Source organism: Lineus longissimus, chromosome 6 (assembly GCF_910592395.1).
Source record: "Lineus longissimus chromosome 6, tnLinLong1.2, whole genome shotgun sequence".
NCBI lineage: Eukaryota > Metazoa > Nemertea > Pilidiophora > Heteronemertea > Lineidae > Lineus > Lineus longissimus.
Window position 1 is genome coordinate 20,119,540 of NC_088313.1, and position 21,102 is coordinate 20,140,641.

The 21,102-nt window shown below is 41.0% G+C and overlaps 1 protein-coding gene across 1 annotated transcript in view; it reads left to right on the top strand.

Moving 5' to 3' along the window:
* LOC135489156 (octopamine receptor beta-2R-like) overlaps positions 1-21,102 on the top strand; it is a 70,559-nt gene that overhangs the window by 9,130 nt on the left and 40,327 nt on the right. The gene's annotated exons all lie outside the window — the stretch shown is intronic.

Below are 21,102 nucleotides of genomic sequence, written 5' to 3' on the forward strand. Positions count from 1 at the left end.
CGCACTGGAAGGAACTTTTCTTGCCATAACACAATGCGCATTGTCTGCAAGAAGACACTGAATGAAATGGCATAACGGTCCAGAAATAGACAACGTGCTTTCTCCGCAGGTCTCCTGTCAGATTCCTCTGAGCTTGGTACATGATCATGTCAGTATTGTGCTCAGCTTTATCGTGCAGTGGTAATTATAAGAATAGGTCATAACATAAGTATGATGCATAACCTGCACTCTGGTCCATTGAGGCCGCCATCTGTATGGTGTGACATCGAAAGCTATTCCATAGATGAAAAACAGACCTTAGGCAGGCGCAGTTCGGGCGGGAAAAGATCCCGGAAATGGCAAAAGTGAGATGTACTCGCGCAACAGGTTTTAGGGAACTCGAAACGATGATCGAAGGTACAAATCAATGCGTTCTCATAAGAACCCCTCCAAGATTTCTTTGAAAGACGACACATTAGTTCCCCATCACTCACAAGAAGAAACCTGGCACTTTCCAACCGTAGGAATTCTTGTATGTTCTATGGTTTTGACGAGAAAATTGAATTCCAAAGCAATTTCATTTGGCCGCGAGGGACTTTGGTTCATAGCGTAGACGACATTGAAATTGTCCTGTGATTTCTGAGTCAATTTTGCATCCGTGTCCAAGATACCAGCCCGTTTGATTAGTTTTGAGAAATGTTATGTTGGTTTGTTAAAGCACTTTAATTTCTATGATTTCCACTAACGCAATGTCTGTCTCGGAGATTTTGGAGAAGTTTCGTTCGATTCGAAGATGATAAAAGATGTTGTCAATCATTTGGCAGATCTGTGTGCTTAATGTCTGCACGTTTCAATCAGCGAGACAACCACTATAATGGACTGGCTCATTTGCGAAGCACATTGCACACTTAGCTACGACTCATCTTACTTCGTAGACGTATTACAACCATCAGATAGACTATACCAAGGACTGTATCCTTTCCCAAGCAAGTTACACTCTTTCCTCATGCACCTTACTTTGTAGACGTTTCACACTATCGGTCAGACTACCAATAACTGCCTCATGTACTAAGCAGATCACACACTTCGCCCAAACATCTTACTTTGAAGACCCTGGCTAACTTATAGTATGACCGTGGAAGTGAATGTAGGTAAGCGATCTGACCAGTTAAATTCAATTAGTGCTTCACTCTACATATCGATCTCGTTTGAATGGACCAGTAATTGACTGCTTTTCAATGAGTGACATGTGCTGCAATATCACGTCAGTCATGATCGCTCATGGAATATATTAATACGCCAGGTGATTAGGTTGAGCTGAGATGACGTTTGTGTGTACGTACATGGTATTTGCAGCATATACACAACCGTAACATAACATCATACCACTATGTTTGGAATGCATTGATCAAAACACTGAACTTAACCCATTTCGGGCAATTTTCCTGCAAACTGTCTAGACTGTTAATAACAAAAGTAAGGTTTTGTTATCTGAACTAGCTGTTTAGCAGAAAAAAAAATCTTGAAGGTTTCACCACCAATGATAAAAAAATGTGGAATATGTAGATAAACTAATGACAAAATCTCTTAAACTTATAATTGAAATATACACAAGTTCGTGACAAAAAAACTTGCAACAGTTCCACCTTAAACGCTCATTATCAGCACTTTACCGAAAACGAGATATCTGCACCGACTGTTAGTAGTTCCCCAGCAGCGTTATTCCCTTAAAGCTCCTACATCACCACACCGCTCGTGATTGTTGCTCAAACCCGAAGTCACTACCCGCATTAGAAGATACCACACTCAATGTGCCACTGATATTTAACAAATTTGACTTTTTCCTTTACCCAATCTCTCGTGAAATAGGCTACCAAATTGCTTTCTTTACAAAACCGGCGACAATTTGTGTAGTTTAAGCAAATTGTATTGCTTGTGTTCACCGGAAATAACATGTCTCAACAATGTTGAGTGAGAAACGGATAAAGCATTTCGAGGGAAAGTTAATGTGATATCACAATTCACACCAACATTACCAGATTACTTTGCAATGTTCTGTCGATGTGCAATAATCTCATTTAGCTCGTCCAAGGGCAAACATTCCTATGCTAGCCACACAATATATGCAGACATATTACTCCCTATGGGTGAGATAAATTGTCAATTTGCAACTTTGGGAAGCAAGAAGTGCTGGCGTTTGCAGAGTCATAATCTTCAATATTTATATAGTCATTGGTACATTCATTTGTTTCTTGCTTCATATTGATCGAGTGAGTCTTTATTGGTCCCGGCTTGGAAGAGTAATAATCTCATAAACATGTATTGGTTTTAAAATGTGACACGACCTTCAACTTTAACACCAGGTCATGATTTTCCCCTTAAACAACGTGAATTTGAGACAGGTTTTATGCACAGACACGCATAATTTCCAAAACCCATCAACCTAATTAGAGAACGCCGACAGATTGCTGAGTGCAATCATTTGGTTTGGAAAAATGAGCTTAAATGCACCGACTTCGACGGTTAGGCGAAGTGTGTCATAGACAGACACTCCTTCAAGTTGGAAAACCTAATTAGTGGTTGAAAATCTTCATCAGTGCTCAAAGTTGCTTCACGGGGAGTCAAATAGCAGTCTGGGTAATGCAGCTAACGTTACTAAGGGTACGTCAGGTCATTTTCGGGACGATGGTGTGTATCTTAGAGTCCTTGCCTTCCTCGACGATACGTTCAGTCTAACGGTAGTTTCTAAGCGCCTGAAGCTTACCGTAAGTGGAATGACTCCGACAACAGCTGTGACCCACGGCTTGATGGAGGCATTGCGCTACGAAGACAATCATATAGCTTGAGAAAGTCATATGTTGACCACTACGTCCACCCAAAGAACGTTATACAAGGTACTTTGTCATGTTGACCTTGGCTGTAGCATCCAAATACGAAAGTCTGGTTTCGGAACTAATCTGTGTCTTGTTAAAACAGTTATAACCTCAGTGATAATGTTAAAATGGTTAAACATTTAGATTGGGTAATAGCTAACGTTTAGCCTGTCCGTTGGCTACCACGTTCTTGTTTGTTTTGACATGGACATGATAAACCAATTCATTCAAAGTCTGTAAGCATCAACATCTACATTTCTACACATTTCAACCATCGTTTCCATAATCAGCAACAGGTTGTTGAAAAGTAGTTGGGCCTTCTGCTGCTTTCTACCTAGAGCTGTGAAGTGCACATGCTGAAGGAAGATGGACCCAATGAACCATGTTTATGATAGATAATATGGTATGCATATGGCAGCTCTCAATGAGTTGCATTACATGCGGGAGATTTTTATGGAAAGATCTAATCAGCAAGGCTTTGAGAATTCCTGGTGGGAGACCATGCACTGAAACTCTGGCAGTGAGCAGTTGAGCTACATAGAGAATAAGGCTGCTGTCTGCAATGCCAATGGAGACACTGGTCGGGTAGACCATTCTAACCGGACACGAGCTCTTCCAGAGCATTACACCGGGGCAACACGCAGACAACTGCCTCCTCAGAATCAGCGTCCTCGATAAGGGCACTCTCAGCATTGATGTCCTTTCCTACTAGTTATTCGCTAGACGACGGCAATTCATCTCATTCTTGTGTTAGCTAATTAGCAGTGACAGGCTGATGGTGGATCGGGCATGATAGCTGGTTGACTGTCCCGATAATGTGGTCATTGATTGGGGTTGGAGAGGGGGTTATTGTGAAGGACTCGCGTCTTTACCATTTGTCAAACAAACGAGCCTGTTGGCATCAAACCTGGGTTTTCCTCTTGTGTCACATTACTTCCACTGGCATGACTTCAATAAGGAACATCCACTGGTACTGGACTCCAGTATGAATTTGTGGCCTCCGCTGCTTTTATTGCAAGAACGAATGCACGTTGTGCAGTCGCTTTACAACATGGAGTTTAATACTGGTAGGGGAAGATGTTGAGTATCATGTCTGCTTGGAAAATGACAACTTGCTGAGAGCTTTCAAAGGAAGAGACTCTCGCTCCCTTAATCCTAGCCTCGATTGAACACTGTTGACTGGCGACGTTAGTAGCCAGCCAATTCCACACGTTCCTTCTTCACAAAGTCACTAGTGATAGCTACACTCTGATATTCATCTCTTCGTTGTTGCCTTGATGAATGTCTGGGGGTCGGCAATAGCTTTCCTGGCACCTAATTATTGTTGACAGGATGATAGTGTACTTGACATAATAGCCAGACAAGTGGTCAGATAATGCGGTTATTTACTGGAGGGCGTCTGGGATGGACATATATTTCCCAAGATACGTATCGGTTGAAGAAGATATGATTTCCTTTCCATTATATTCGATCTTTTTGCCTGTCAAATGATAGCTGGTCATTTTCGTCTGATAATAGCCAAACGTACATAATAGAGATGGTGTAATCGGCAACCACGTTTCCAAATACCACACGGGATATCACTCGCCGTGACCTGAGCCAGAAGATACCTTAAAGAAACAACCACTTAGATTATGCTTTTTTGCTTGAACGGACCTTCTGTATGACGAACCACTTTGGTGACGATGTTGATAGTTTGGCACTTTTTTATTCAACAGAACCAGATTGATAGGTTGCCAAATCATCAGTAGTGTCGAATTATCTATGACAGGCTGATGACAGCTAATTCGAAATGATAGGTGGTCAATTGATCTTACAACTGAGCTATCGACTTGGCCGCAATATTATGCCAGATAAGTTTTGACAACATGTCCATCCAATATGACGTGTTGTTTGACGGAAGAACAGGAGAAGATTAGCCATATGCGGTTCCCATCGCCACATGATAATGCGATAACAAGGCAACTTCACACGAAGAAGGTGGTCCAGATTAGCAACTGTTGGTCCTTACTGACTCGTACTGCTCCATGCCAAGACAATAACCTTATCTCCACCATTACACACTGCCGCCTCTCCAAGAAGACATCCTCGCGCTCAGCGTCTCAATAATTGCAATAAGATACCTCGCACAATAACAATAGCTTCAGGGTATTATCCCGTCGTCGACTTTATTCGCTTGTTACAGATTTATCAGTTCTGGTCACCCAGGGCCACGGATCTGATAGGATACCATCGAGGGTTATTAATTCCTTGAGATTAACGCATAAATCAGTCAGTAACGGGGAATGTGCGGTAAGCCAGATACTCTCGGACTGGATTCAATGACGCTGAGGTGGTATTTGACTACCAAGACATTCACATCCAAACTGGCAATACGGTGTAACTCCAGCATGTGCAAAGTCAATACAACGACTCACGTTGGTTGGATCTATTGGTTGAGATCGATTCAATTTCCAATTTATTTTTCTATTACATCCCGTGAACTTTGGCAACGGGCGAATCAATTCAGAAACAAAAAAGGTTGCCCAACTTCGGTGGCTGGTTATCGTGACTGCATAAATCAGTCTCTAACGGAGACTGACTTTTACAGTCAATGTTTGGTGATAGAGACGATATCATTGCAAAGAGTAAAAAGCACCGTTTTCTGTAGCCATTATTTGCCGTGTAGCAAAAAGTACTGGTACGATCGGAAGTCCCAGATTCCTACTATGGGAAAGTGGTAATAATTTGCTGGTTTCGGCCTCGGAATATGAAGGACTACATGTACAATGTTATTAAAGAGGCAAAAAAGATCAATCGGAAGAAAACCTGATTAGATATAGGACAAAATCTCATTGTTTTTCGTCTCAATAGCTTTTCCAGTTTAACTAATGGAACGTGATTTTGCTAAAGCTAACAACATTGCTTATTCAGGCTTAAGTTAGAATAATGCATTTAATGGAACAGAGTAATTAAAAAGGTTGCCAGCTACCTGGAGGAGACAGCGGCAATCGATAGAGTGTGCCGGGTGGGTTGAAGCGGAAGAATCATGTTTTGTTCATAAAAAGGCTTACGTTTTAGTACCGTGCAAAGCTATATCTAAAGAAGAAAAGGCTGAGATTCGCTTCTTAGCAGATTTATCTTGGTCGTGATGACTTGAATATCATGGTCATTTACCTTCTAGTCATGTGAAACACAAACGTGAGTAGATGTGATATAGTTAACCGAAAAGCTATCGATATCCCTTGAAAATATCTTTTACCCGATGACTATGTCTACGATTTGGCGGAGCCAGCGCAAGAGAACGTCGAATGATTGTTTCTTTGCAAAACCTTCAATATATCACGAAGCATATCGAATAACTCTGACCACATAACGATCTCTCTCGTTATCATACCTTGAATATGTCGACATCTGATACTGTTTAACTGCTGTCAGTTATCTAAAAGCTATAACTGGATTGTCAAATGTCTGATCGATTTCCTATAGACTGGTAGGGAAACTAGGTCCCGCGGCCATGTCATCGGACCCACGTCGTCTGGCTGATTGTAGTTAGCTCCGGGGTTAAGTTACCTCGGCCGAATAGATGCCTCCGAGCTTCTAAATGCCGCCGATCGAGGCCCGGCCTGTCTGCAAGTTTAATGACCCCCGGTCATCGGACGTATATTGGGATTAACTTGCCTCATCTGTGGTCATTCCCCTGAGGGAAGGGAAGAAAGTTCTTGATCTCGAGGATGTCGAAGCTCAGTCCTTCCTTATACATTTTGGATGATTCCCAAAAACCGCAATCCTTTGTTTATAACTGCCAGAGTCAGTGCACTTTAATATGATGTGAGAATATATGCACAAAATTGATTCTAATTACAATAGTCCATGTGCTATTAAATATCTTCAGAGCTTTAAGTGTCGGGATGGAGGGTATTTTAGTTCAGGAGTTCCCGGCTTTACTAATACCCCACATTTCCGTCACCAACATCAAAAGGCGACCTTCCAAAGGAAGTGACAAGAGCCCGACTACCTGCTGATGAATAATTCTTTTTCCGAGTGTTATGATTTTCGCATCCATCAACTCCTAACTATGCCAAGAAATTATAGGCTTCGCGTTAATGGACCATTTTCCTCGCGATTGACTACCAGCGGTAATGACCCGTGCTGGTCCTCAGGAGAGTGATTGGTCTGCTGCGGGATTATGGGCAGGTTATTGGGTGTACCTTAAGGTAGCACCCTGTGCAATCAATGGGTTGGCCTATCCTTGAACAATATCACACGGGAAACATAATCACACGGTTCCTTTCAAACAAAGCTTGGTCTATATGGTTTTGGGACCTTCTCAAACTTTGTGGGTGGACCTATCCTTGTAAATATCAACAGGCAGGGAAGAAAACATGACTACCTTGGGACGTATCCTTCCGAAGAAGCTTAGCTGACTATGACCACATGGGGAATCACTGTTTTGGTGCGAACTACAATTGAGGTCAATTGAGTAGTACTTTGGCGACCTTGGACTCCAATACACGATATTAATGGATATCTATAGAGTAATCTCATTATCTTAAGTATGTTATAGGTCCATGGGGTCCATTGAGTATCGTTGTGAATAATCACGCTAACTCTGTGACATGGTTCTCATCAACAGCACTTAGAGACGCTCTAACGCTCGACTAGCTCGACGACACAGTCATTAGCGGTAACGTTCAGGAGATGGTGTACACAAAACATTTATCTTCTGGTACTTTAATACTGAACAAAGCTATGAAGTGAATCTATATGATAAAACAGCTGCGCTTAACTGCGTTTTTGACATTTCACATTCATTCTGGTTGGGGTAGGTCTCAGGAACAATCTAAAGACGTCCTAGTGCTTTACTTACCTGATCCACATTTTAGCTGAGATGGAGACCCACAACTGAAGCAGTAAGTTTATTTGCCCTTGCCAGTGTGGCCTTGACCCTCATGGAAGTTGTTTCGTAGGGTGGATGTTATCAAGATTTGCCCTGATAACGCTTTGTTGGACAGCCGAACAAAGGGAATTTAGACAAAGGTGTGAGCGGACTTTGTTCAAAGACAATGGGCAGTGTATTGGGCTCGGCATGAATTCTTCGAGGTACGGGGCAAAATAATACATTTCGGCTTCGATGTCAAATAGATAATGTCAGGATTCGTACGTAGGTTTCCTGCTATCGTTTGCCGCAGCGGCAAAACTTCGCACGGCTTCATCTGTTATTTGGTCCATACAAATAACATGCCGGTGCGGTTACGTTGGCGTCTTTTGACTGATACCTCCGCTTCCACCAACCGACCTTGCTGGTAATTTCAAGGACCAAGAAACCGCAGGAGCCGAGTGAAGTTTTGCGAGGCTGCAGCCCTGCACTTGCAGAAGGAAAGCGCTATAGTGAATCAGACCTTTAATCGTCGAACGTTCATTTTGAAGTTGATTTCTAAGTTGAAATACAAGTAAATGATTATAAACTCAAACATCTTAAAATATCAAACATTTTCCCAAGTGACTTAACTGAATATCGTTTCAGACCATGAAGCCGCATTTCCCGATGTCATTACTTAAATTGAATACCACATGTCGGGAGCGATATCAGACTCCGTAGATGGAACTCATAGGGACGGCTTCATTAAATGAATGAGCGTGATAAGAGGGAATGATTAGAGGACGCTCGAGTCAAAGTTGGGTTATTAATCACAATTAGATTCTATTGCATTCAACATCAAAGAACAGTTTTTGTGTTGATATCGTCATTCCGTCTGTCTCGACTTACAAAATGACGAGAATGACGGAAGGACGTAAATGTTTTTAGAGTAAAGGCAACTCTTTATAATGAAGAAAAGGATAAATATTGAAACAATTTTTAAAAAAAGAGCACCTAAAAAATTATTTGCGATTGTTCCATTGTGTTTCAAATAAAAATACCAGTGACGGGAGGCTAGAAATAGACAGAAGACACGCCGGATTCAGTTGTCGATTGGCCTTTAAGAGGGATGAAAGGCTCCCCTTTCACTGCCTTTCGCCCCTCAGTTTCACCAAGTGGCGTTAGGACTTAACGCCAAAGATGCTGCTTCGTCGATTGAGCAACCGGGTCCTTCCCACGCATGATCACAAGGATTCCCGGTTTCTCCTATCTGATTGTCAAGTGGCTGACAAAGTGATATCCATGGCGTCATACAAGATTAAAGTGGCAATTTCAGCGATCGTACTTTAATCGGTATTCATGGTGTTAACTTTGAGGGGAGGAAAACTTAGAAAACATTTCAAAACTCATCACATCAGCGTTAACCTGATTAGGTGTCAAAACCACCATCAACACTAGGTGAAGAATAATGGCAACTGCCATGGGGATTTTCATGTGTATGAAAACGAATGTTTCTTTTAGGCATGGAATCTGGTGCGAAAGAAGACAATCTCATTATCTTGCAGCGATGTGCTAGCCTTTAGTGCATCAGCATCAATTAGATTGAGAATATTTGAAGCGAAAATGATTTCATTTCTTTTCTCAAAAGCACGAGGATGCTGCTCGAAAGTTTTAGAGGAGAAGCCTACGGTACTTACACACCTAATGGGATTATCTTAGTTAGGGTGTGATCCAACGAATGTGTCGGCATAAGGACTTGGCGTGAGACCATGATGGTAAAGGAAATCCTGTTGGCGATTTGACGTATCAGTATCTTGTTGGGAAACCTGTGGATCATCCGCATTCTCTCAAAATACTGTTTCTAATCGCTGTTCATAAAGAGTCTTTCAAGGTAAAGTGAGGTTTGGGTGCTGAAGTTTGTCTACGCCGTAACTCTCTTCGAGACACGAAGCATTTTACGGGACAAGAGACTTCTCAAACAACGCAGACATATAAAAATGGACTCAGAAAAGAACAGGTACCCTCCAGGGATCAACTCGTCTTCCGAATCGCACCTGATAACAATTATATTACTATCGAGTGTGGCTGTCGATCACGTCGATATGGTTTCTAAAATTCGTGTTGCTAGGATTACGAATCCTCTTAAACGTCATATGAACTCCATGTAGATGTATGTCCTTAGCCGACCTTATGGATTACACTGGCACCCTGTCAAGTGCAAAATTAAACTGACTACACAACAACACGTGTTTACATGTAAGATACAAAATACTAGAAGTGAGACTGTACTCAAAAGCTCAGACGTTAAGTTCGTGATGACAGTATGATCTCTGACATTCTGTTTATAGCCACAATTCGTGGGAGTTAACGATCCAAATCGTCAACACTCCTGTAAGACTGCTATCTGGATTCATTTAGTGATAAGACTCACTCAGCTCACGATACTCATCGTCTCATATATAGTAGAATTGCTGGTGGTTACAACATATTTTGAATATTTTCTAACAGCATTCCTTGTATTATCTTTCTTTGTTTTTTTCCGTATAATCTTTTGAAGAGATTCATGCAGTCTATATGAGACATGAAGGATGTAGCCGTCGATAACACGTCATTCGGCAAATGACATCTAATGTTTCTTTAAAACATGCCAGCGTCTGCTTCGCCTCCCATAAATCCTTTAACAAGGACATTTGATAGTGTTAAATCTCATGAAAGGCGCATGATGTGTTCAGAATAAAAAACTCCAACCCAGCAGCGCAGACCCAAGTGGAGCGAAACGTGTCGAAGTTCACTCGAACGGTTGAATGAAGACGGGCATAAAGACTGTAAACTCCCTAAAGGAAGAAGTTGCTGCCGTAAAAGTGTGAAGTGTCTTTCAATCTCTCGGTTCACGCCAATCACGGTCTCATTGGATATAAAGAGCCATCTTTTTACCCGTTTTTCCAGAGGCTATGACGTGTATTTGTTGGTTTCTTTTGTTGCAAAATAGCTTTCTTTTTGTGACAGGCAATGTCAATGAACTTTGTGAATGTAATGATCATGGTGAAATTCGCAGGCACCGCATGGTGCAGACTCCTACATGATTATTGAAATTCTACTGAAAACTGCTTGATAGTTCAATTCATTGCACGAATTTGTTTGTGAACGGAAACAAAGCGAGTGTCGTTTATATGATGCCGTCAAAGTCACGTAGAGCCAGAACAACTTTCGTAGTCTTGCATTTTTCGAACATAACTTTTACTCCAAAAGAAACTTTATGCCGTTCAGATAATCCAACTACCACAAACAGAACGCACTGTGAGGTTATTACAGTGCACCGAGGCACCATCAATCATAAACGTAACGACACCTCAAGACATCATCACCAGGTTGTAGATAATCCGAACGTCAAAGCCAGACCATCGCATCTGATGACCTCCGGTAGTCCAGGGCAGCGACCCCATATATCTAAAACGTTAACTCGGGATGTAGTATCTCCAACGCATTTGACGTTGATGCTAAACTTGGGCGGGCAGACTGATGGCCACATTTTCTTTCTTAACACTGACACGCCCTGGCTACATAGTTTTCACCCTGGGGTATAGACCATGAGGTTTTGGATGGAGATTGTGCTGACTCACAGCGATTGTAAGTGTAGCTTGCATCTAAAATTCTACAAACTCTCAAAAAAGTGAAACCAGGTATTCCCAGCCGCTACGACATGTATGCGATTTCACCCCCTCCAGCATGCTCGGTGGTATATTGATAAATTCTATATGATGGATGACATCGAAGAAGAAAAACATCTTCGTGTTACTAATGAGATAGCTTATATGACTGCTATTTGACCCTGTCGATAGCGTAGTATGGGAAGAGAAGCGGTGAACTGAGGCTGCTGAGAGAGATTTGAGAATGACGGGCTATTGATTGGAAGTAGGAAAATGATTGAATTAAGGGAAAGGTGTGAATTAAGATGTATCTGGAGGATGATTTGCAATCTTGGCACAAGGTATTGTCTGTCGATACCACAAATCAATAGACGTATACATGTAGTTCTAAGTGTAACACTGCCATACCAGCCGAAACGCAAACCCTACTGAACGACGAACCAAGGCGACTCTGCGTATTCCGTTTGATGGCATCTTTAATCATGGTATATCAATATCACGTCAGAAATTCATGGTATCCATACAGTTAATGTTATCTTCTGGTATGTGCCACCATAAAAAACACTTACATGCCTGAGTAACTAACTTACGCCGCGTAAAGAGGGATTGGACTTTGGAATGACTGAGGGTCGCCTTCATCAATGATGAAGTTTATCTTTTGGGCGATCAGCTTTCATTTTCCGACAAGGTAGATGGACTGTTTGGGCTACGTTATGCGATACGCCCTCAGACTTTTCTCTCTTATTGCCAGCGAGGTAAAGACGACGAGAGTGATGGTGAATCGAGTAGCCTACTATAGCTGACAGTCTTTTCCTGTATCTAATATGTCGCCAACAGCAGAACACATTTTTCTTCGACAACTGATTACAATAATTACGGCGGCTAATTTATGGCAAGAGAGGATCCGGGATACTTGGGCACAATTGCTTTGCACAGGTGATGTAGGGCGCTTGCCGATAAAATTGCCCGGAGTCACGCAAGAGACACTCGATAATCGCTTACACTTGACGCAATACCCATCGGTCATTGCTCCTACGTACGACATATAAGAATTTTCGGATGCGGTCAATGCGATTATGAAGCTTATATACTGATGAAGGCTGGCCACTTAATAATAATAACTTGTGACATTTTTCTGTGGGATTCATACTGGTTTCCGCGGTTGAAAGAGTTCGGATAGGACATGCGATCTTCTGCCAGTGCTTGAAGTGAAGGGCTTTGTTGAAGTCCTAGTCTTCATGGAAGAATATTTGGTATTGCTCATAAGAGGTTATGTAGTTGTGCATTTTTCCATTGAAACCGATTGATGTGAGGTTAATGCCGAGGTAAAGCCGCAACAAGTTGGATGCTTTCCGCTGAAATTGATCTGAGTGATGCCCAGCGCGTTGTCACCTGTTGTTCTCACGACATTATCTTCATTTCTAGCTGTTTAAACTACCCTGACGCAGGTCATTGCCGTCGTAAACGTACTCTACCCTACGGTGAATCGCCAGATTTCTATGTGGTGTAATGCTAACATTTTCGTGAGATTACTGTATAGGCCTTTACGTGTCGTCGCCTCAGCCCCGTCCAAAGTCGTTGCGCCTCCGCGAATTCCTGACGGAAGATTGGATTTGGAAGTTATACTGAATCTGACGAAAGCAGTATAAATTAGGTCGAATTTCTGTTGAGAACCACGACATCTTATCGATCCAACTAAACACAGACAATCTATTCATTAAACCCAGTGGGAACGAAACAATTCAGGCTCATTCTCATTGAAGCTTGGAATCGATGTTGTTTAAGGCAAACAAACCTGATCAGACTTTGTTTATTTGTTTGATGGCTTGTACTTTAAGTGATCTGAGACTTAGGAGAATGTTCCAGATGGAGGGCAGTTGTTGCGTCAGCATGAAGCGCTTCAATCCATTCATCAGGTGTTTTCAAGGCTAACGTAAGATTTTGCGCTATTCTTTACCGATGTAGAAAGTTTAAGTTCAAGGCTAAAACACTCCGAATTTGATCTTTATTGCTGTTGTCAGGTTGTTATATCATGTATCAGAAAGTTATAATAAACTGTTCCATGTATGCAGAATCCAATCTTCGCTCTTAAAGTATAATCGCTATCATTGCACAGAATCAGATATAACCAATAACTCCTGGAAAATTAGATATCTTAATGTCATCGTTCTTGTATGAAACACGTTACACGTACAACAAGTACACCTTGGGCGTCGACTGATATTCGGATTCTATCCAAATGCAACGGTGAAATATAACACTGACTTCCAAAGCAATTTATCATGCGATGATCGCCAAGATATGGAACCGGTTTCATACCGTAGCATCAATTTGATCGGTTTGGCAATTTTTACGAATCACAATTCATGGTATGAATAGGCGCGGGAGGTTTGTGATGACTGATTGAGGTCCAATCCCCATAGACCATTGAGTCGTTTGGTCAGTAAAGCAATAGAATCGCTGTTCCTTGGACACTCAGTTTCGTTTTATCCTCATATCGGTGCAAACGCACGGATGTGCTTTTCCATGATTGCGTTTGTCCTGAAGAGTGTGGCTACTCAAGAACGTTACATCAATTTGTCATGGAGCGACGGAAGAATTTGGAACAGTTTTTAACATTCCTCCCTTGGGTCGATGACCTTGGGGAAATGTTCCGATTTTATCTACTTAGGGAACACAAATTGTGTCCCCCTTATGTTCTGGCACTTGAATTTAAAACAGCTATCCTAACAAGGCCTGTTTTCCCGACCAACGAAGCCCAACTACAAGCCAAATTAAGCTAACGCGTTAAAACAGGGTTCAGGGCAGTGGAAAGTGTCCTGGGCGCTACACAAGGGCTATAAACATTGGGATCATTCCGCCATGCGAGCTACTTAGATTACTTAAGGTTGTCCGCCCGGTGCTAGCTTGCCATTCATGCAGTTGTTCCTGTGGTCGGATAGAGCTTTCTCTTGTGAGAATTCCTTGGAGTAACTCGGGATTTCAGCAACAGTTTACTTGGCATTTGGTTCAATTTTAGGTAAGTCTGATGACACCACTCTACCTTGTATTCCTTTTAAGGCTCATACTATCAAGTAACAACATTCGCACGCATGACCTTCGTTTCATAACCTAGTGTTACATCAAGATGCTCGTAAGGTTCGAGATGGTATTGTTCTTCACGATTCTGTAGTATATACTTGTTGCTCAAGATATTTTTCACATCCCTCTACTGCCATTCGTCAGCTTAAAGCTACTTTAAGGACATCAGTCGTGAGAGAAAAAAAAACCTGAACAGAGAAGTTACAATTGTCCGACACGTACTCAGTTGCAATCACATCTTCAATCATTTCTCAAAATTATTATTTTTAAGATTCTGGAATATTTTTTTAACATTACGATTACTAACATTTTCATCATTGTCCGAATAGTATCTTTGATGTGTTGTTGTTCGCTACCACCTTATATCCGCCTTGTCAAGGAAAAGTCCGCGGCTTAAGGTGTGGAAAACTGTATCCCACCAATAGCTGCTAGTTGTTTACACATGTTCGCCAAGGTTTGCTCAGGACAGCCAAAATAACACGACCGGAATGTTTTCAATTTGCTTCTAATGCAGTGCCTTTCATCTGGAGAGTAATTTTTTGTGTCTTCCTCTTTCTGCACTTTATCCATTCACCAATGTCATTCACTGACCATAACCCGATACCAACATATGAACGTTCACAGTTATGATTCATACGTCTGGCTTTCATGTTTAATTGATGAACATTTATTTAATCTATGAATCTTTTATCAATTCATCAACTTTAATTGTATAGTTTTAGCAGGTGAGTGCCGCGTCGGATGCGGCCGTAAGGTAGGCATACAATGTGATTGCGGACCGGAAAACCACACGAGAATTACTTTTATGTCAACGCTTTTTATATAAATCAAAGAATATCGTGGTGTGCTGAAAATATGGCATACTTGCGACCTGTGGCAATTATCATTGCAAAGGGCGATAAAAAGATTGTTCGTCTGCCGGTAAAACCTGTAATAGCTGGAATAACTTCCTCAAACGAGAGGATTTCTGTCTCATGCGATAGTCAGTGCAGGTCGCTGCAAGAAGGTGTCTCGTTTGCGCGGCGCTTAAGGTTAAAGGATGGAAGTACTACAGTACAGTAATCTTTGATGTTATCATCTAATACGTTAGACTGGAGCATGTAGTACATAAGATAGGGCCTAGAATGTCAAGGCACAGACTCAGTGGGACATCAAAGAAAGTGATGAGAAAGGAACAGACAGATTTATATTTAGTTTTTCAACATACTAATTTCATAAGGCAGGTTGCGAACAAAAATATGCCACCCACTACATTGATAATCCTCCCTCGTTGTATTTGCAACGGTTTAGTCACATCATTTATAAATAGTAGGCCCGACTATTCATCAAATCATTTCTCGAGACAGTACAATGTACAGTATAAAAATATATACCAATTTTCCTTTGTTGGGTAGAATATTGGCCTTTCTCATGAAAATATGATGCAGATGGGCGAAAACAGTATGGTGTCTCTGACAAGAAAACACGACGTAGCCTTGGGACACGAAGACCAATAGCGCGTGAGAATATGGCTTGTTTGCCGTTATAATGGATGAATACTCCAACTCGACTGAAGCAATTCGTATTTTTCACAAGTTTATTAATGTAAATCCTTTGTTGATGCTGTGACATTTAGGTCGACATCATACACCGAGTATAACTTGATGAAAAATGGGGAAATAATTATGGATGAGAACCTATCTCTGGCAGCTAAGTCACTGTGGCTAAGACCATGTCTTCACGTCCTTGACAATAGCCGGACAGAATGGGCTTCGTAAAGGATCAAAGGACGCGTTATTAGTTTCCATGCGGATAAGAAAAGCATCATCTTTTTCCGTCGCAGTGTCGTAGCATACGCATAAGGTATTACATAGACTGTGCTGAAATATATTGTGTATGAAATTGTGTATGATATTCTGTATTGCAGTATGTTCCTTTATGTTGACCCCTTTGTGACAACGACCTACCTAAGTCAGATATAAAACTGCCTAAGTCGTATTTGAGTATTTGGCAATTATTTTATGAGGGTGGCGATATGATATTACATGTCCTTTGATTATCGCACCTCTTAAACGATATTTTTAGTCACATATACACCCAAACTGTGGTTTACGAAAGGTCGCTCTAAAATACAGGAAAAAAACCATGTCTTGACAGCAGTAGTTATTCACAGTTACCCCTAATGCTTTGTTGGTTACAGCACGAAGGTATAAAGTATGGCGACAATAAACTAACTGTGATAGGATAAAAGTGCCCTTTGTCTCCATGCTGGTATTTAATTCGGTTTTATGTGACAAATAATTCAAGGGACATTTAGATGAAATGAAGCTTGATAGTAGTGGCTTATAACTAGCCATTCTTCAGTAATATCATGCAATCTTGTTTACATCTGCCCTCAGAGTAAGTCTGTTCGAATACGAGTTTTGCAGAGTCAACAGGCCCGTGCACAGTGGCCATGCTCGCAGAATTTACACTTATACAGCATTGGTCATTGCTCCTGTGAAGATTGGAAGCGCGCTTCACAAAGTTTGAATCAAGGATTAGAACATGAACTAAATCAAAAAAGACAGTGGCTTCTCCACACTTCTATCAGATAAAGAACATCGCTGACAGTACCCTTCAGCGCATTTTTGTCACACAATCGAAACCACGTCGCTCCACTCTCAACATAACATTATTACCATCCATTACTTATTGAATTCGAGTCGATCATTATCAATACGTACGTACAACATTCTACACATGCACCCACGCTAACTGAGCGAAGATTGTATGACAAACACATTCAGAGATTCCACTGTCTGAGCGCCAAATGTCCCTCGAAGAGGCTGTATTTCTGATCCGGATATCATGATTTGTACCAATTAGATGACTATGATAAGGGACACTAGGAGTATTCTTGAGAATGGCGGAGTCATTCATTCACTTTTTTATCGTCTGCCATTACAACTAGAAGCAGTTTTACGAATGAGTCCATCAAGGTGCTGATACGAAATATATTTTGCGACTCCCATTCCGGCTGACACATTTAGTTGCCTGTACAAATGTATTGTCAGACCATGCTGCTGTCCTATCACGCTTTAGCACAATGAGTTATCAATTCTATCTTCGCTATCTTCTGGACTCCAGTGAATCACATATCTAAATTGCTTATTGAAGATAAATTGAATTTCATTACCATCACCTGACGTCCCGGGTGACGAACTGTTATCTAGTTACGCCAGGAATATTTATTGACCCTCGTGTCAGCCCTGGAGCTACCTATCCGCTACCGCAAGAAGCAATTTCACACTCTTTGTACTGTCTATATTAATAAAGAAGGAAAATCAACGTCAATCAATTAAGAGTCGACCAAGGATACCTGTATCTCCAGATCGGGCGACAACCTCTCGAAACTCCTCGATTCGACTATGCCAGGGCTATTAAAATCGCTGAAGACGGACATCGATATGTGGTGCAAATAGAGTATAACCTGGTTTCCCCAGGTTATATTGTATGGCATGGATGATTATAGGTTGATCGTTTGTTAGGTTGAGGTAGTCTTCACTAGTAATTTCAGATATTCTCCTTCGAGTTGCACTAGTCATTGTAAACGAAGGCCAACTTTTACAATGACTTTGTTTGCCATTGGATGTTTTCTCACCTCTGCATCGCTGTGTATTTCGCAGTTAAGTGTGCATGACACGACATCGTGACAAACTACACAAATGAGACGAATACGGATGAGGAAGGCGAGCTTCTGTTGTGGTAAAAAATGTTCGACAAGTTGATTGAAATATTAGCTTGTACACTCATTTACACCTACTTCTCCAACTCCAACTTTGCGATCGAAAGAGGCTACTTTAGTTCAGAAAGAGATGACCATTTCACTATTGACCAGGATCTCGGTGAGTTGCAGACCATTACGTCTGGAAGCAGTATATGTCTTATTCTTATGCTTACCCCGATTCCAAGTAGGTCTATTAGGTGATATTAAACTAGGGGAGTCTGAATATACAGTTATGTATCTGACGGTGGTGGGTTCTTTCCACCACTTTCACCACTTCAAATTTAAAGCTTGAAATACGATAGTACTGACTTACTCATCTCATCTATTCATCCCTCGCTGCAAATAAGAAGATTTCACAAACAGACATACCTAGGATGTGAGGGAAAGTTTTGCCTAACGTCACCGTCTACAACTTCGAAACCTATGTTGATGTACGTAATATTTTTACTCTCCCACAAGATAAATAAATATACGTCATACATGTCTTGATAAAGTTGAAAGTATTTCTATTGGGGTGTATCCTATTGATCGTGTTGTACTTCATTCTAAATGCTATGCCAATGATGCCTTGGCATATCATCTATACTAAAAGAAAATCCAATTTTGAAAAAAATCAAATGACTGATTTCACCCGCAGAACATTTTCTTCAAAGGATACTCCTTAGTGTTTATACGTCTGTAATTCAATTTGTTTTCCTCATCAAACGGGGGAGGACCGAGTCAGCTGACTTTAAGCGTCATGTGTATATATCTTTTATTCTGTTTACCGATACTAGATACAATGTACATGAAGTTACTTTCATATGATATTTTACTCTGAAATAATGATCGAAACAGGAAGTAGCAGGGCAATTGGTTGAGTCAAATCATCTGGTAATGTTTCAATAAAGAACACGAAGCACTCTTGTCTTCCAATGAAGGAAGCATGAAGTCAATTGATTTGATCTTGCCGATCTCGCGACACTAGATCCTTCTCTTACTTTGGGCTCCAGTGTAATTGGCCACTAAAGACTCTAATTATGTCTAATCATTTTCCTCAGCAACGCGATTATAAAACTATATATAAATACCTCAAGGGAAGTGATTTTCTCACCGAGGAAGACTGCTTGTTGTCGATTATCTTTGACACATTATGTGGGATGTGCTTTCGATTCTATAGTCCGTGAAAAACATGAGAAACACCGTCGTGATGTCAGTGAGGTTGGACGGCAAACATCAGTGTACTCCTTGACGGATGTTGTACATACCTGTACGAGGTAGTCCAGGCTCGCCCATCTCGAAGACGAGTTTGATGTTCCTTCGCCTGCAAAGGCCGGAAATGCTCCCTTTTGATTGGTACAATTCCGAATAGTGAGCCGATGAAGCAGGTTTGAGGTGGTTTCCGATTGGTTAACGCGACAGGAAGTCTTTGGGAATAGTGCTTTGGGAAAGTGGTGTCATTCAGCTTGAAAAAAGTACACAAGCAAGACTTCGAAAACCTTGACTCTGTGTGAGATACTCTTTGGTAAGCTTACCATGACTATCAGTCTATGTAAGATAAGAACATGCCCCTTCCGTTTGAGCTTGATTCTTGGCCGTCATGACCTTGAGCCTTCGTCTGTGCAAAGCTGTTAGATTAGAAATTGTCTCGGCAGTCATTACTGTGACACTCAGTCAATATGAGATGATGACATGCCTCTGCAAGTAATGACTCTTTCCATTCAATAATGGTTTTGTAATCAGTCTTGGATTGTTCCGGTTACCAAAGCACAACGTGCAGCGTGACTTCCATCAATATCGTTTCAATATCATCAGAATTAATGGCTTCATTTCGTGATTTTCGTCGATAAATTTAGTTATAAATCGTCAATGGACATTTTATTGATCCAATTTATCTATCAATTTCAATCAAAAGCTTTAAATATCAGCGACTGGTATGTTGAACGAGCAATAATGAAGCCATGTACTTTTGCATTCAACTGCACACAGTATGATTAGATGTCCCAACTTAAGACATAGGGTATACCTACGTTTAGATCCAGGCAAACTTTTGACTGACAGACACATTGGAGTGACGTGGAAGTGGAACACATACATCTTCTTGGGGCCTTATACAGTGTGCATTGTGGTATACACACAGTTGCCGTAGTTTTATTTAGTTCTTTCAGTTTCTTTCAAATCATCTCTGAAATTAACATTATCAAGAGAAATGGAAATCATGGATTTTTTTATCTAAGCTGGCTGTTATCATAACAAATATACAGATGGATGTTATGGAAACTCCAGATTTCTGCTTTGCTGAAAATGCCAAGAAATGTTTCTGCTTGTTATGACATCGTTCTCTTTCCTGCGTCGATTACTGTAAAAAAGAACACTAAAGAAATTTGGCATCATTCAATAAAAGAAGTATTCGTCTTGAAAGGATTCTCTGACCGCTGGGATAGGTTTAGCCTATTATTTGTCAGAGGTATCCGGGCACAGGAAGAATTATTGGCTTTGTGAAATAATGCTATTGCCCAAGAAATGGTTTGCCACATAATGGCAAAAGTGGATAGCAAGTAAAAAAAGAGTAAAATGGGTAGCTGTGGACAAAATGTTGATCGATTTTGTACTGGTCTGATTTTTTTATATGTTTTTCATGTGTGTCTTCCGAAGAAGCAATTTCTGTACTAATCGATTTGGGATGATTTTATTGTATTGATATTGCTCACAAGGCAACTGATTCGTTAATTTGATTTAAAGTTGGGATTGAAAAACATCATTCTTTCCATAGGACATTAGAGAGGTTCAGTAGATCCGCGAACGAGAACGTATTGGCATTTTGACGATATTACTCACGGGACATGTTCATTTGAATATCACTCAGATCGTAAGCCTGTCATCAACTATACGTTAGCTTAACGTAGTGAATGACTAGTTGGACCTTAATTGGTCCCTTCGAGATCCTTACCTCGA